At 47.3% G+C, this 17,059-nt stretch overlaps 1 protein-coding gene across 5 annotated transcripts in view; it reads right to left on the reverse strand.

Annotated features, from left to right (window-relative positions):
* Positions 1-17,059, reverse strand: part of LOC119446553 (uncharacterized) — a 531,274-nt gene that overhangs the window by 165,887 nt on the left and 348,328 nt on the right. Inside the window, exon 1 of one of the 5 annotated variants that reach the window (XM_037711016.2) lies at positions 12,237-13,141. The exons of the other annotated variants lie outside the window; for them this stretch is intronic. The gene's annotated coding sequence lies outside the window, so the exon portion shown is untranslated. Of the gene's footprint in view, positions 1-12,236; positions 13,142-17,059 lie in introns of those variants that run through there. 5 annotated transcript variants of the gene reach the window in all.

The raw sequence follows: 17,059 nt of genomic DNA on the forward strand, positions 1-17,059 counted from the left end.
AAACTTCGCTGTATATAGATTCCAACTTGTTGAATTGGCCGCATGTTTTTTTTTATTTTTTTTTACAGAACCGCAGCGTTGCGTAGTAGTGGAACATTCAGTGAAACGACTTTAGCGAATTGTATATAGCAGCGTCTTGTGATTGACTACGACGCAGCAGTCAGAATAACCTCGGCGTTGAAATTTCGTAAACGAATCACAAGTTTCTCAATCGCTCCTTTAGACAGCCTCGTTGTTGTGTGTAGTATATTCAATGCGTCGCACGGGTGGGTTATATTCGAATAGTGATTTCTTTTTCTTCCTCTTTATTCCCATGTATCTCTAGGTGAGGGAACGTTCTCAGTAATGGAGTGGCAAAGACATTCGCGCAGGCTAGTGAATATTTTTCGCCTGAAATGTGCTCCACAGAATGTCCTTGCAACGCGAAAGTTGTCGACTATAATGACAGCCACAAAACAGACCCGACATACAAACACAGAAGGAAATAAAACAAAGTTGCATTTCCGGACTATAAAAATATCTGTACAGTAACCGAGTTCATTAAACTCCTTCATTCTCCCGAAAAGCTAATCGACGTGTATAGTGTAGTCGACCTACGAACGCTGTAAGCACTGCCATCGATTCGGCGGACGCAGTTAGTTTTTTTGAGTAGTGGTGCGTATACATTGGCAGAAACTGGTGGACAGACCCGAAAAAAAAATTACTAAGAGCAACGGGTTTTCGATATACACCAAGCGGCCACGCGCAGTGATAAGCACTGCGTGGACCCGCTATCACACCACGCGCGTTGCACAATCGGCGACTACACCCTTATCGCCGTAGCGTTTATTAAAGGTACGCAGTTGCACAATTTGTTGCACGTATATAAATGAAAAATTTTGCCCGGAACACGTATATAGCCCGATGTAACCTTTTGCCCTCGGCAAGAAACAATCAAAATATCAAAATATGTGGGCTGTAGCTTCTGTTCAAATGTTACTGGAGAGGAATGTGAAAACATGCGAATTCATAAACGTTGATCAGAGAGTAATATGTCGGCAGCCCTGCTCCAATATGCCGCCAAAGCCAACTTAAGCGAAATAAAACGTGCCCGAGGCGTCTCTAAGGTTCCAGGCTAGCGACTTGACTAGACTTCGCCGTGGTTTTGTGAGCGCCGATCACCTATACAGCTAGAGAACAACCCGGCTTAATTACCGCGTTTAGATCTCGATATTTAAGTGGAATTTAAGAGCGCTGAAACTTAAACCCCATGCTTAGGTATCGAGCGAGGAAATAGCACGCACCTGAGTTTCGACAGAGGGTGAGGTTATAGGAGACTCTCTTTAGTTCTTGTATTTTACGTGAAAGTTAAAGACACTGGAACTTAAGCCCGAGGCTTAAGTCTCGAGCGATGAAATGAGATGCACCTGTGATTCCACATTCTTCGCCACGTATCTATAGTCATGACGTAAATCGGTGCGTTCAAGAATTTTGTTATGTGATCCCCCGCCTGCCGCCCGTATACCATCTGGCTAGCGTTTTCTTTAAGATAAAACAAGCTGGAATATTTGATGAGCAAAGATGACAAAGAAATGGGGGAAGGAGGGAGAGAGAACGTGCTGTTTTATGAGCTATACTCTCACCGCAGGCTCGCGATGCCCGAGGTTTTGCGAACATTTGACAAATTAGATGTTACTTTTGAATTTTCGTTTCTTATTGCCAAGCGCGCTACTCAGCATGCGACCAAAGACATCAGAAAAAGAAATAGCAATAATAAAAGCGACAAATGTCAAGGCGTTTGAACTACGCCGTTTTCTTGTAGCGGAATGCCAAGAAATGAGAAAAAAGAAAGTGTACACGCCAAGGGAGACGATACATGCGAAATGTCACTTTCGAAGACGCAGCATCCAAAAGACGGACGCTGGAAAGCGAACACAGTGACGACAGATATCTGCACACCAACGCTGAAAGCGCTTGCCCGCGGTAGAGCATGCACATAGCAAACGACCAGAAAAAAAAAAAGGGGGGGGGGGGGGGAGGGTGCACTTGATTAATCACCGTACATTGTACACGTCGCTATTGTGGTGCCTGACTGGCTGGTTCGCGTTGAGAGAGCGACTCGAACAAATTCGTTCGATTGAAACCAAGGTATAGCAATTAACTAATTTTTGATCTCTTTCTTTCTCACAGCATGAACAAAAGGCCGGTAAATAACATTGGTCGATCGCTGTTCTCCGTAGGCTTCTTGAGAACACCCAGGTGCGGAATAATGGCGGAAAAAAACATGCCTTCCGCCCACAGTGTGCTTCTTCGAGCGCGAGGATACCTGGGAAGCCCCCGGCCCATGACACTGTATACATGTATGACAAAGACAAGGGGAGTTCTGCAAGCGTCGATGTTTGCGTACTGGAAAGCCTCGGCGTCCTCTTTTAACATTTCCAGCGCGCGTACGCGATGAAGACACCATCAGAGGCGTTTCACAACTCCATCTAGTCAATGGAATATCTTCTCTCACTTCGTCTTGACGCGCCAGACCGAGTGTACGAAGCAAGGTTCGCCGACCTCTGCGTCGGCAGGTCGCACTGCGTCAGCGCTGTAGCTCTGCGGAAAGAACAGGCTGATCGGCGAGCATTCGCATTCTTTCCGCGTCCCCACGACGCCGGGTAGCGGGCAGTCGACGCGCGTGGAACGGGAGTGTACTGGCAGCGACCTGTTGTAAAGACAATGGAAAGAAAACGTCGTCTCGTCTTCTTCTTATTCTCCTTTCGCAGTCTTCTTCTCACTCACTTCGACTCCACCGCAGCAATAACTGCGAAAACCCGGTTAACGCTCTTGTATGCACGATGCGGCTCGCAGCTCGCTAGACACGCGAAGAGGCTCGCTCGTCTATTTTTTTTGTTCGTTCTCTTTCTCCCTTTCATACACTCTGTTCTTCCCTTAGCCTTCGACAATGATGCTACTACATTGCCCTCTCCGTATACGAAAATCGATACAGAACGACGTCGTTTCACACGCGTTCCTGCGCGTTCAAACTTCACTCTCCGCCGAACACGCAAGTAAGGCGGGAAAGAAGATGCGAGGGAAAAAGAGCGATGAAGTGAGAGAGAGAGAGAAAAGCGATGCATCGTGGCACTATGCACCACATTATGGTGTCCGAGAAAGCAGTCGCGCCAGCCTTGTGAAAGAATCGGGTTCCGCTTCATTGCTTTTCTCATTTTTTTACCTCCTTTATGTAGCGCGATTTTTGCGTTTTGGTCGCAACGCGATAAACGCGCGTGCTACGTATGCGACTCACAGTAGCGGCGGCTGGTTGATTGGCTACACTGCAGTGCACGGCACCCGGTAGGAGAAGATGTCGGAAGGCCTCGCTTCGGGCCTCGCAGCCCGCTTGCCAGCCCCGAATATCTGCCGCGCGGATAACCACGACGAATGGCGCACGGCAGTTCCCACGTCCTACCGGACGTTCGTGTTCAGTGGGGAAACCGGGAAGACAACGGTGGCGGCGACGACGTTTGAGTGCGATACAATGTGCCGCCGGCTTCGCGGAGCGCCGCTTCGCTATCATACACCGACAGTCGCGCTCATGCGTGGAAAATTTTCGAGATGGAATAGCGGCACGCCGTGTGGAGTCGTTGTACGACTGTAAACACGAGAGAACATCGGCTGTTCCCTTGTACGCATATCCGCGGTAAATTATGCTTCCTCCTATAGTAGTTTTCTTTTTTCTTTTTTGCGGGATTTGCCGCAAGGCATTATCTCGAAATAAATAAAAGAAAATCACGTAGCCCCGCATCGTGCAGAAACTGCAGCGATGTCTGTGAGAACCATAGCAGTAGCTCACTATAGTTTAACGAGATGGAAGCCTCACATTCTTCCAAGAAGCCACAGACAAAACTGACGTTGGATGTCTTGCTTACGACGCGCTACTACAGATAAGTCTTGGAAAGTGCGTCCACCGAAACAATCTCACGCATGCGAATAATAATAATAATAATAATAATAATAATAATAATAATAATAATAATAATAATAATAATAATAATAATAATAATAATAATAATAATAATAATAATAATAATAATAATAATGACCTGCTGGTAGGCACTGCCCATGCACGATGCACAACGCTGCAGTTTTATTATATTGCATCGAAAGTCGCCGACTACTGCAAGTCGGAAGCAGTAGTTCGCAGTCTAAAACAGATTGCGGTTCGCGGCCAGGTGACACGTCGCGCAATATCGCGGACATGCGCGACATCGATTTCCATTCGCGGGTAAAGAGAGGAACATCTGCGCGACGGCATTGCTTCCGCGCCACACGGGCAAAGCCTGGCTGCATGTACAATGCGACAGCTGCTTCTAATATGCGAACATGACTCTTCGGTGACTTCGTGTCCCCAGTACAACGCGTGCACACATTTCTGGTACCGCCTGCCAAGGCAGCCTTAAGGCTGCCTTGGCAGCCTTGGCAGCAATTTCCAAGGCAATTGCCTTGGAAATTCAAGTGGATCAAACGCTTGGACAAAACATGAATTTCGTCCAGGAATTTTCGGCGCACTTATTTCGCATATATTGTTTTTGCAGTCTGGTCGCGCGCGTGCTTTGAGCTCTCCAATGGCTTGGCATAAATCATTGTCCATACTCTCTCTCTTTCTCACAAAAACACTTTTGTTTTTCTGCGGAAAGTATCATATATATATATATATATATATATATATATATATATATATATATATATATTATATAGCTCTGGCCTGCTCATCCGTATGTAGAAGGGAAAATGACGAATAAATTAGAGCTCACGATAGATGAACCACAATGAGGAAGGCGATGGATAATAATAGTATTTGTATAAGCAGCAACGGTTTGTTCGTGCCTGCATATACACTCATGCACTGCCAAAGCAGAACATACAAGACTCGCTAAACTAAAGCGCTGAAATGAACGAATCGAACCAAACTGGCTGGCACGATGTGGCAAGCGGCCGTAATGTCGTCCGTGCGGCACATCCGTGTTCGGGTTAGGTGTGTGCACGACTGCATACGCAAGCCCGATTGCGTCTCTTCCGGACAGCGCACCTGCCAAGCCGAAAAAAAATTCGTGTGAAAACGATAAAAGAACGGAACGCTGCACTCCATGACAACCGCCTAGTCGTGGCAATGGTGAAACTGACACTTCAAGAGTAGGGCACGTGTTACGAGGTTGCAGCACCGGTCACTGGTAACTGCGGGCGTGACATCGATTCAGATGCGACTGCTGTTCGCGATGCGTGCCGATCGCGTCGTCGCGCTTCCTCGTCGTCGGACATGCGTACTGGCGACGACGACGTCGCTGACAGCAGGCGCTGGTCGTAGCCTCCGCACATCCTGCAAATGACGGCCGAACGCCGTAGAAGGAACGGCTGCGGGCGCACGAGGGTTTGACATACCCCATTCATTCCTTCGACGACATCTGATGTCTCTCGAACGCACCTTGCGGGGCGGTTCGTGCGCGAATCGCAAACTGGAATGCCGACATGGTACGGACATTAACCACTAAATAAACGAATATATGGAGATGAGCGGTCACTTGCACGCGCGAAGAAGACGTGTACATTGTCTGCACGCGTGCACGCGTTTTCTTTGACGAAGGTATGATTCCCGCGCGCATATGTACATCGCTCGTATAGCCAACGTACTCCACAACACACAATTTTATTTTCTCTTGAATTTCTCCACAATGTCGGTCTGTGTTGGACGGGTAGGCCGCAGGTCACGCCAAGGCAGGGTACGGAACTTATGACACAATTGTTTCAGCTAGCAAATTCAAGCTTGTATCGGAAAGGCGGGTTGGTATCGACAAAACCGACAGCGCTGGAAACGCGCCCGCCCGCAAGCAAGCGCGTGGACACAAAAACATCCAAATACGCCATCACACACGCTGGCGCTATAGACACGTGGACAGTTCGTAATGATAACCTAACTTCAACGTGCGCTAACGTCGACTAAGTTTAATCAGATGAGCGTTCTTTGTTTAAGTCTGCGACCCCTTCGTCAACCTCCCCCACGATTTGGCCAACGCTGACAGTTATACTTATTCGAAAAGTTAGAGGAAACTATGATACGGTAGAGTAAATAGAAAGATATAATAGAGCAAATGAACAGTGTTCCTGATTCCTTAAGTCAAAGCATGAAGGTACTCCATCGCGTCGCAAGTTCAGTAATTGCACGTGTGCACTTGAACTGTATAATGCCACATCTTGGTTGCGAACTACCGTGAAACAAGTCGTTCAGTTCTTCTTCATTTGGAAGAAATACGGCTCAATTAACGACCCGATTTGATCGCCAGACACGTCGTCCGGCTTCGTCGATGAGGTCCAGCCACCTTCCAAAGCATTCATTTCCGACACGAGCGCGCTATTAAAAAGGCAAAATAGCGTAATACCATGAATTGAAAACGACATGCAAATTTAGAGCGCCTTCGTGCCCCACGATCTGACCGCGATAAGCGAGCCAGTGAGCGTTAGGTTACTGACGTATAGAGTAAAACAGTTGTGCAGCTGCGCCACTCTACACTTCTCAAAAAAAGAAGGAAAAAAGTTACCTTAAAAAATAAGACTGCCCCCACTCTTTTTCTCGAAGCTTACAACCTGTGTTTCTTGGGATTTTTTTTAAACTATATAAGGGGTCAACCACAATAACAGATCTGCGAGCCGATATACATATACACATATACACTACGACCTGTAGAGATCTTATACTTTCGAAGAAAAAGCTCATCCGTCGGGTTCAGCCGCCTCTCATCGAGAGTCCATCGCAGGACATTTGCATCGCGTGAGTCGTTAGTACCTGCACTGCCCTGCCCCTCTTCTTTCTATTCCTTCCGTGCCTTTTTATCGTTTCTATCCTTTTCAATCTCCAGACACCCTCGGCGGGGTTCCGATAAACAGTCGGTTAGTACACCATAAATCTGGAAATTCTTGTTTCCCGCTCGCGGCGCCGAAATCGATATGCGAAATGCGAGCTTTTGGCGCTGCTTTCTTTTCTCGTTGGTTTCCTTGACCTTTGGCATGCCTGTCTCGCGCCGTAACTCAATCTGGTTTTCAAAGAAAGCGCGACGGTGCGACTCAATATGGCGTCTTGGAAAACCGGGAGTTATTTGAGAGAGGTTCGCACCCTTAACGAAAATCGATGTTCTCCGTACGCCAGTTTATTATTATTATTTTTTTCTCTATCGTATAACGTGCCGAGATGGAGAAGGACTGTCCCGAACGAAAAACGAAATTTGAGGCGCACAAAAAGGAAAAGAAAGAAGCGAAATAGTCTGGGGTGGAAATATTTATCTCGATAGCAGAGGACGTTAACTTGTGGAGACCGGCGAAACCGCGATGAGTCACATGCGTCAGTCCGGAAAACAACTTCCATAAGCAGCGCCTAGGAGGCTGTCGTTCGCTTATGCAAATGTATAGTCGGCCATACAGGCTTACGGGACACGAGATTTGCGAAAGAGAAAAAGACAGAAAAAAGGCTGAAAAGACCAATTTCTCGACGAGCAACCATACGCCTTAGAACAGTGGCACTGTTTGACCAAAGTTCTTTCGACAGTTTTTTTTTTTTTCCTTAACCATGCAGTGGCGAGGGTGAGCCTGAGGCTGAGGAAGGCGGCCTGGCAACGATTGAGTAACGGAAATATCTTTCTTAACGCATTTTTCATTTCTCCTCTTAGAATAACTATTTATCTTACGCTGCCTCCAGTGGCCCGATTCTTGGATCATCCCCCTTAGTGGGCACGCGCCGTAGATGAAGATCATCATCATCAGCATCATCAACTGAAATGACGGACCGAGCAAACTGAAGTTGCGAGTTTTTAACTGTCACTGTATAAAAGACTGAGGTAAAACATGATGGAAGCTGTTACCAGGCTGAAACGATGGTCGATACTTTGGGACTCTACACTTTCTCGGGTATGGAAATGCAGCGTGGCAGAATATCAGCTCGTGAATAAATTAAAAATAATGAATGAAGACTATCGATTCTTCGAACGCGTCAAGCTAAACGCTCGGCATGTATCGGCGGCAGTAGCAGCAGCAATAGAAAGCGGGGGGAAAAGTAAGAATAATACTAACCGTCGCCATCACGTTCCGCACCTACGGCCGGAACTGTCGAGTTGATTAATGGCTATGGAATAAAAAATGCCGTATACAGGGAAAAAGGAAAATAGCTTCGCCGAAGCAAGCAGAATGCGGAAACCGCTTGTCGTCGACATAAAGCTGCGGTTTTACGGCTAAACTAATGACACCAGGGTTGGGGAAACTGATGTAGTCGCTGACGCCAGCGAGACGCTTTCGGCCCGGTCGCTCCATTATCGAGCCGAGAGGCAAGCATAATTTGCAACTGTCTTTCCATGTTTGTCCATCGTGAGTCAGCCGTCGAGCTATATTTCCACAGTAGGAGGAGGTTTGTGTACTGTACATGGTCTTCTGACTACGCGAGTGGAAGCGAAAGTTAAAACAGTTAAGTATAATACAGTCGTCGGTGTTCTGCGTGTAACGGTTATCTGGTTACTCAGTCATAGGGAGAGATGAACGGGTGAATAGTCAGGGAGAATAACCGTGAAAGGATTCGGTTTGCTACCCTGCACGAGGGGACGGGAAAATAAGTCTAAAGATAAAGAAAGGCAGAAATGCGGGTTCAGAAATGGAAATCGGTGCAGAAAGCTCTGAGGTGGCGCACGTCACTCACAGCCTATCTTGCAGGACCCGTATATTAATTGCAGAAAGCAAATTAATGCTATAGCTATAGCATGGCAGACTTTATAGGCATTTGCACTGTCTTAAGCATCTCTTTTCGTGTCATGAAAGTAGGATATACGTATATGTAACGTAACGCGTATTCATTTAATGCCTGAGCTTTTCAGTGATAAAGACGCAGACAGCGCTGAGCACGTTTTGTTTCCGTAGAGCTATGTTTTACGTCTATGTGCAGTTTTTTCAGCACACCTTAATAAAAGCAAACAAAGAAATTATGGATACAAAGCAGGGATCTGTTGCTAGGTAGTGCAGATCTCACTGTTATCGTTGAGGTCTTGCTTTCCTGAGCGATAAGCGAGAGAAAGAACCACCCGATAGACACGGCGTCTCTGAAAAGCTATATTTTAAGTCGATTAAGGCTCAATCTGCAGCAGTTGAGATCGACGCCACCGCCATTGATTAAATAATCACTAAGTTTGCTCGTTAGCTTCGTTAACCAATCAGTAAGGCACACGGAAGAAGATACGTCGGAAGCTCGGATGCGGTAATGGTAGGAACAAACAGTTGACCCTAGCACAGAGTAGCCAGTCCGTCTATACACTAGCTAAGCCCCCTCCCCCCCCTCTCCCCTTTCTTCTTGCTCTTCTCTTTGGCACCATAACCATGAAGCCTATACAATCTTAATTTTCTTTAGAAATGATAATTCCATTCTGCATGCAATACGATGTACGTGTTTCCCAGCTAGAGCCCGTTGGCGTGAGTGTGATAACAGATCTCTAGACAAAATAAACATTTACAAAAGGGCAGGCCTTCTGAAAATGCCTGTAAAATGAGTCTCGCGATGTGGTCAAGGCTGGCGAGAATGCGGTAGTATTAGGTGTAACATGCACAGGTGTTGGTGGAGGAGAGAGAAAAAAAGGAGGGGGGGAGGGGGGATGTATTACCACAGCAGATGTTCCGCGAAATGTCTGAAAGCTGCTTCCTGCCACGTTAAAATTTTCCCTCTGCGTCGTTCTTTCTTATATTTTGTTCCCCCTTAACGTTTCTTTTTATGATAAAATCCGGTAAAAACTGACTGCTGTTACGTACGCGTACAGAGCCACGTCGTGATCGATGGTTCCGTGCGTTATAGCAACGTCGGCAAAAGAGGTGCAGACCTTTAAAAGAGACGAAAATGTGACTCGGTAGCCGTATAGTGCTAAGTTTCTTTAGAAATTCTTCTGAACCTAGATGCAAGTAAAGACAAAAATGAAACGGAATGACGCCTGATTATCGTCGTTGCTTAGTAACTACCACGTGGCTGCAGCGCAAGATTTTCGCACTTGCAGTCAAATTTCCAGCGCCACATTGTATTACCCGCTCGACTCCTGGGCAGTTCTCCGAGGTGGATGCGTGTGAGTGATGGGATGAAAAGGATAACGACAGCAGCTACACTAACTTTAATCTAGCAGGTTTTTGTTGTTGTTTATTAACTGCCACAGTAAGGGGAAGCTTTGCTGCTGTAAAATTAGCAGTTGCTTCCAGCGCGCGCAAAAAAAAAGAAAGAAAAACGCAATAAGGCAAATTCGCGTATTTCAAAATTCGGTGGAAATAATGCCTAACAGTTCAGTATTGTACGAACTAATTTCTAGGTATACGGGCGCCACGCCTTAAGAATCGTTCACTGTTAAAAGGAACTTGAAACGTAAGACTTCGCCTCTCACACCAGACACGTAACAGCTAAACTAAAAGCTTTCTTCGGCACCGTGGAGAAGTGCGTGCACATAATTTGCGCATGCAGCATATATACGAACATGTTATAGATCATACTAAAGCGACACTAAGTCTAAGAAACAAGAATAACGAACATTTGTTGCTCGACTCAACTGATAAATGTCCTACAGTTGTTCGTGGAGCAACATTTATTTTCTCGAATTTCTTCCCCGAAACCTCTGTGACATGAATGCGCTAAGGAATTTACTTACTCGGACACACGCACTGCAAATTGGAAGGAGAAACTGCGTGGACTGTAAGCCTACTAAATGAACGCATGACTATCGGTCTGTAAGCGTGTAGCTCGATCACTCTTATGGAACGTTCGAGAGGTAGCTGGCGCCACCACCAACGCGCCAACATCTCTTATAACACACGTGCACTTATTAAAAAAAAAAAACGGTAATAAAGTACACGCCCCAAGCCTAACACAAACACCTAACCATATGGACAATGTTTACCAACGAAGTGCTCAAATACAAAATTACTTTCATTTAAAAAAAAAAGAGTGATTATGGTGATGACGCAGTGAGAACAAAGTGACATAGCATAAGAAGAGCATGAGCATGACAGCGTGCTTTTAACGGCATCACGGTAGGTCGTGTCTGGCTTGCGACACAGGGAGGAAAAGCAAAAAAATTAAAATTCCACAGAATGAAGCCACGAGCGATTTCATTGTGTCGATTGGGAAGTTGCGCAATTGATATTGTTCGAGACAATGGAGCTTCAAGCCGCGGTCTCGGCACCGTGAGATTTCGAAATTTTGTTGTTCCTCCTGGGAGGTAAATGCCAACGGTCTTCGATCGCAGCACTGCCGCGCGCGGCTGCAGTTCACGGCCACGCAGTGACACGGTGACGTAGCATAGACGGCTGCGCATCGCCCGAGTCTGACGGAATACGGAAGCACGTGAACACCACGTTTTATTTATATATTCTTTTTTTTTTCAATTGCACTTGACTGCGCCTGCGTTTGGCTACGGACTGCTTAGCTGAAAGGTTTCACTTTTTCAATCACTAACCTTTATTCAACAATTTAAGTTGTGAGAAGGCGGATAAAAATTGTGCATGTTGCCAGCATTTCCAATTTATAAGAAATCAATGGATGAATGAATGAATCAATCAGTCACTAACGCTGCTTTGCAGCGAAGCCTCCTAGCCCCCCTCAGAGTTTTTTTCATGAAAACGTTAGCGATGAACTGGAATGAAGAAACGATAGTGATGGCGTTCAAAAGTAAGGAACGCGCGATGTCCTGTTCTATAGCTTCGGTCCTACAGCAAGGATCCCTGACACGTAGTGATGTTTCACTGTCTCGACATTGAAGGCCACAGATGAGAACTGAACGAAGTGAATGATCGATCTCGACGCCGAGCTGCTAACTAAATTACCGCGAATGAGTGTGCAGGCAATCGGAAAGTGTAGAACACGCGATGCCGGTAATGGTTTCTATGTAGTTTTGGTTCCACAGTAAGGATCCTTGGACATGTACAAGTGATTTTCTATCTCGAAAGTGAAAGCAACAGACGAGGACGGAGCGAAGCGAAATCGTCGAGAAAAAAGTGGGAAGACACCGAAAGTATGGTTGAAGAATGAATGGTGAAGAATGGTTGTTCGGCTTCGCCCGCGTCATTCAAGACGAAAAAAAAAAAAAAAAAGGGGGAGTCTGCGGAGCACTCAAAAGTGCGATGCGGGCGGTACGCTCCGAAAGAAGATAACGCGACAGACGTCGCAGTCGCGCGGTGGGACCCCTTCGCCTTGTGTTCGGCACGGTTCGACTCACCTCGGTATCCCGTGCGAATGGACTTGCAGTAATCCCACGCTGCAGCGCCGCTGGTCACAGTCGTCGAAGGTAGCACATCCGGCGTCGCCGCCGCGACAGGGAAGAACAAGCACGAGCACGAGCCGCTGTTGTGGCCGACGGCGATGAGAGAGCACGGGAACCGCGAGATCACAAACGAGCACCGAGCAGGAGGCGACAGTGAGTGCAGCCGACGGAAGCCGTTATTATGGGCGGCCGATTTCTTCTTCAACGTCGTCGTAGTCGTCGCGGCAGTTGACGTCGTCGCAGAAACTTTTCCACGAGAAACGCAGTCGTTGACAGCCGGGGAAAAAGGAACGGCGGATCCTCGCGCGGTGACTTTAGCCGATGTCGTCGATGTCTTCCTCGCTCGCTTCGCCACCGGAGCGATCCGCAGTCCCATCATGCCGGGCTACACACCGGTAGAATGCGAGTGCGCGCGATTCGAAGGCGTGGTGTAGATTGACAAATGTGTCCACGGGTCGGCGACGACGACTTCTTCGGTGGTGAGGCAACAACGGTGACAACGACCACCACGACGGTTATGGCGAGCGAAACACTGATAGCAGGTGACGAAACAAGCCGATCTCTCACAGTGGTTGCAAATTAGAAAAAAAAATAATAAACGGCACCAAAAAATGAAAACAGGCGGGGGCGAAAGCACACTTTCCGTGGAACGGACGATGCACCACACACGCGCGCGCGAGCGCACGCACACAGTGTTCGCGCCGCGCGCACGCGACCACGATGTACGGAGAGAGGCCGGGAGCGCGAACGGCCTGCGGTGGTAGCAATCGGGAAGAGAAGTGAAGAGGAGATCGAGGCGGCTGCGGCGCCGCTCGGGTCGGAAGCGCGCCGGCCGAGTCTTTGCCGGAGCGCGACTCGAAGCGCTGCGCCGGCCCGCGTACAGGCGCGCCTAGTTCGCCGCGCGGCCGCGACGCGCCGCTGCCTCCTCGAGAGGGGTGGGCGAGAGGGGAGGCGGCGCGCCCGCTCTTTCGGAGGAGGGCACGAGACAACCACGACGACGACGACGGGAAAGGACGTCACACTCGCAAGCGGCTGCTGAATCGCCTCTGCCGCCGTTGCTTCTCTCTACGTAGTGGAGACGCGATTAAAGGAGAGGGTAGGCGAGCGGGTCGAGAAAAAAAAATAAGGGGGGAGGAATTGAGAGCGAGTGAGAAGAAAGAAAAAAAGAAATGTGCGAGGAGAATAAAAAAAATGAAATCTTGAAGAGGAGATTGGGAGAGGAGGGAGAAAGTAAATAGTGGTAGTCGCGAGGGAGAGAAAAGACGGGGATTGTCGGGGGGGAAAAAATATGAAAAGATGTGTATGCGTGAATATATGATGAGGAAACAAGAAAAACGATATCTGCGCAGAAGAACAAGAACGCGAAGAACCATAAACAGGCACCCTCCTTGAGACGCTATAAAAATGTACAAGGACGGGCGAATTGAAACTGGAGACTCCGCTCTGCTCCCAGACCCTGTTAGTCTTTTCTTTTATGAGGGCGCCATCCTCAAAACAGTACTAACTCCCGCGTCTCGCCGCCCTTGTATCTTTTTTATATCGAGAAAGAAAGAGAAAAAAAAATTACGTCCCTTAAGCCCGTCATATTCGCAGGCATGCCGCGAGCAAAGCTGGCCAGATTCAAAAGTCGACTGGTGCGCTACAGAAACGTCATACTGCCTGAAAGAAAGACATTGAAAAAAAAAAAAAAAAAGAATATCTTTCTCGTAAATCAGTGCGCACTTCGATTCCAGGGAACACTGCTTGAAAGCATGCTGGCAACAATCCAACGTCCTTTCAGTTGCGCTTCAGTGAATAGTTGTATGGCTTGTAGCCAAGTCTGGCCACGGCTCCGGTATTGGATTGGCGATGTCGCTCGGTTCGGTGCGCTGAGATGAGGTGAGCGCAGGTATTGCGCGAGAAATTCTGGCACCTTGGCCTCTGACGTGATCAGTGCAGAAAGCTACGAGAACAGTGCTCCGACCCTTGAAGACGAGAGAATATTTCATGACCGTCTACAACAGCGTGCGGTCATCAGCCAGATGCACAGCCGCGTGCGTTGTTAACCTTCTATCTCGCAATTATGTGTTTGCGGGAGAACGTTCGGTGTGGACGCATTACATTGGTGTGTATAGTGCGCGTACAGGCGACATACCCCTTATTAGACTATATGGATAGAGTGATGATGATGATTTATTGGCATCCCCTTTGAAACGGGGCGGTGACAAATAGTCACCTAGCCTGCTTGACTCAGGTATGCTATATACATGCTTTTCATTCTATAGCATTTTGTTCCGGCATGGTCGCCCGCCATATATCTCTCCCTTTTAGCTTAGTGAAGAATAGCGGGCTATAAACGTGATCTTCAGGCCAAACTGTCCTCTTCTTCCTTCATCAAAACTTCCATTTTCGTTTCTTTACCTCTTTAGTTCTCATTCGGCGCAATGTAGCCAATAGTGCGCAGCCGCGTAACTTCCACACCTTTCCCCCGTTCTAAAGCACAATCATTCGGCGCAGTGATGCAAGTTAGTATGTGTCTGGAACGCTATTCGCATACGTGGGATAAGCTGTCGCTTGGCAATGGATGGATGTAAAACTTTAATGAAAGTCCTGAAGTACGCGACTCGGCAAAAGATAAAAAAATTAAATAAAGTGCTGTGCTCGGCGACAGCCTATAGCTTGAGAAATCAGTACAAACTCCACCCACGAAAGCAAACTGCAGCAGAGTCTCAGTGCATCAGCCTCCGAAACCTATGCAGTTCCCGAGACAGACGCCCGATATTGACAGAAGTTAGCCTCAGAGGTGGCGAGAATGGGAGAACGAGCTAGCACAAGCGTCAGAACGACATTCACTGGTGTCGTTGTTTTTTACAAGGATTACATGTGTGACGTTAACGCTATGTTTTTGTTTCCAAGAATAAGAGCAATGTCGCGTTCAGGCCTCAAAGGCTACCGAGCAATAGCGACGAGGCAGCAACGAAGAAAGGACATACAAATTTAACAGACGTCTTTAGTATCATTTTAATAAGCTTTATATGTCACTTAGGAATAACGAGCTTAGTTTGGTAGCACTGGAGGATCGCGAAATGGCAAGCTGTTCGAGACTGGTGGCTTACGTATACGATCGAAAATCAAGAATAGCTCGCTAAATAAAAAAGCTTGAGAAATCAGATTTTCTAAAATTGTGTAAACATTGAAGGTTTGCCGGATGCCTATACATTCCACGCAGAAAATTTAACGACTGGCTTCAACGCTTGAATGACTCTACAAAGACGTTAAATTAGCTATCAGAAAATTAGTTGAATACGCTGCTAGTTTGCAGTAGAGGCGTTTAAGAGGATTAACAGACAGTTCCTGCGATCCGCTTTGCTCACGCAAAATTGGCCGAGCAATATCTATATTCCAATGTAACCGCAACAAAATATGCCATACCGGTGCCCCCAATCCAGGTCCGGCTTTTTTAAAAGTCCGGCACCTTTTCATTGCTAACCAGCCCCCGGACGATCTGCAGAACGAAAATAATTATCCTGCACAGACTCCGGAGCTTCGAACCGCCAGCAGTTTATCGGTAGCTCTATATATTACGCGCTCCAAGCTGCAACAGCTGTTCTCGCACGCACACTGGCCTGCATACTTATGACGGCCACTGTACGCGGGCGCAATGGTAAGTGGGTGTTCTAGAACAAAAAAATGGAAGGAAAATATGAAAAGTATATGAGCGTTAATTGCATGCATTGTCAGGTCAGAGGGCCTCAATTTCTAGGGCACAATCAATTAGGCACTCTCAGGTTGAACAAACGCTGATGAATGCGCATAATATAGAAGTGAACAGGAGGCCTATAGGTGCAAATACAAGCACAAAAGGCTGGCTTATCAGCTTTGGCCACGCATTCATAGAAGAAAGAGAGCGGGATCGACTATAAAGTGACGTGGAAGAAGGGAAACCTTCGCTCCACCTCCTGACGACCTGCAGGGTCAAGTTCGTGATTCTAGTTTACCGCAACGTTGCCTCCGCTAGGAGCTGAGTGCCCCGTTTGTTATTATTATATTTTTCTTTTCAGGGATTCCCTTCGTAATTAGCAGAAATTCTTTTGAAGGCCCCAAGTTGCGTCGTTCTTTGGCGTGCCTTTGCCCTAATTGTATCAGTCGAAGAAGGAACGGCAAAGAACCATTTTTCTTTCGGCTCAGGCAATAAATAGATGGGCACCCGTTTAAGGGGCTGTATATACCCGTAGCCGGCATAGTTCTTGTGTTGCATATGTAGTGTAACGGCGAATGTATCAGAGAAAGGGATTTAGGGATTGCGTTTCGACGCCACCGTTCACTTTGTTTTCGTGTTTGCTTGTATACTCGCCTATAACAACGTGCGCTAGAAGCACGAAACGGTCGCGCAGACGACCATCTTAATGGCTAACCAGAACGAAAGTGTTTTCTTCAGACACTTAGGACTTAGGTTGACTTGATTTGTACACATCAGCATTAAAGCTGAGTGCCTCACTCACTCACTCACTCACTCACTCACTCACTCACTCACTCACTCACTCACTCACTCACTCACTCACTCACTCACTCACTCACTCACTCACTCACTCACTCACTCACTCACTCACTCACTCACTCACTCACTCACTCACTCACTCACTCACTCACTCACTCACTCACTCACTCACTCACTCGGTCATTGATTGATTGAGTGGTTGATTGGTTGATTGATCTATTGATTTATTGATTGACTGGACCGTAAGATAGCCACGAGTACCACTCCACAATGGCGGCAGATACCCGTGGCGTCGTAAGAC

Source organism: Dermacentor silvarum, chromosome 3 (genome assembly GCF_013339745.2).
Source record: "Dermacentor silvarum isolate Dsil-2018 chromosome 3, BIME_Dsil_1.4, whole genome shotgun sequence".
Classification (NCBI taxonomy): Eukaryota; Metazoa; Arthropoda; class Arachnida; order Ixodida; family Ixodidae; genus Dermacentor; species Dermacentor silvarum.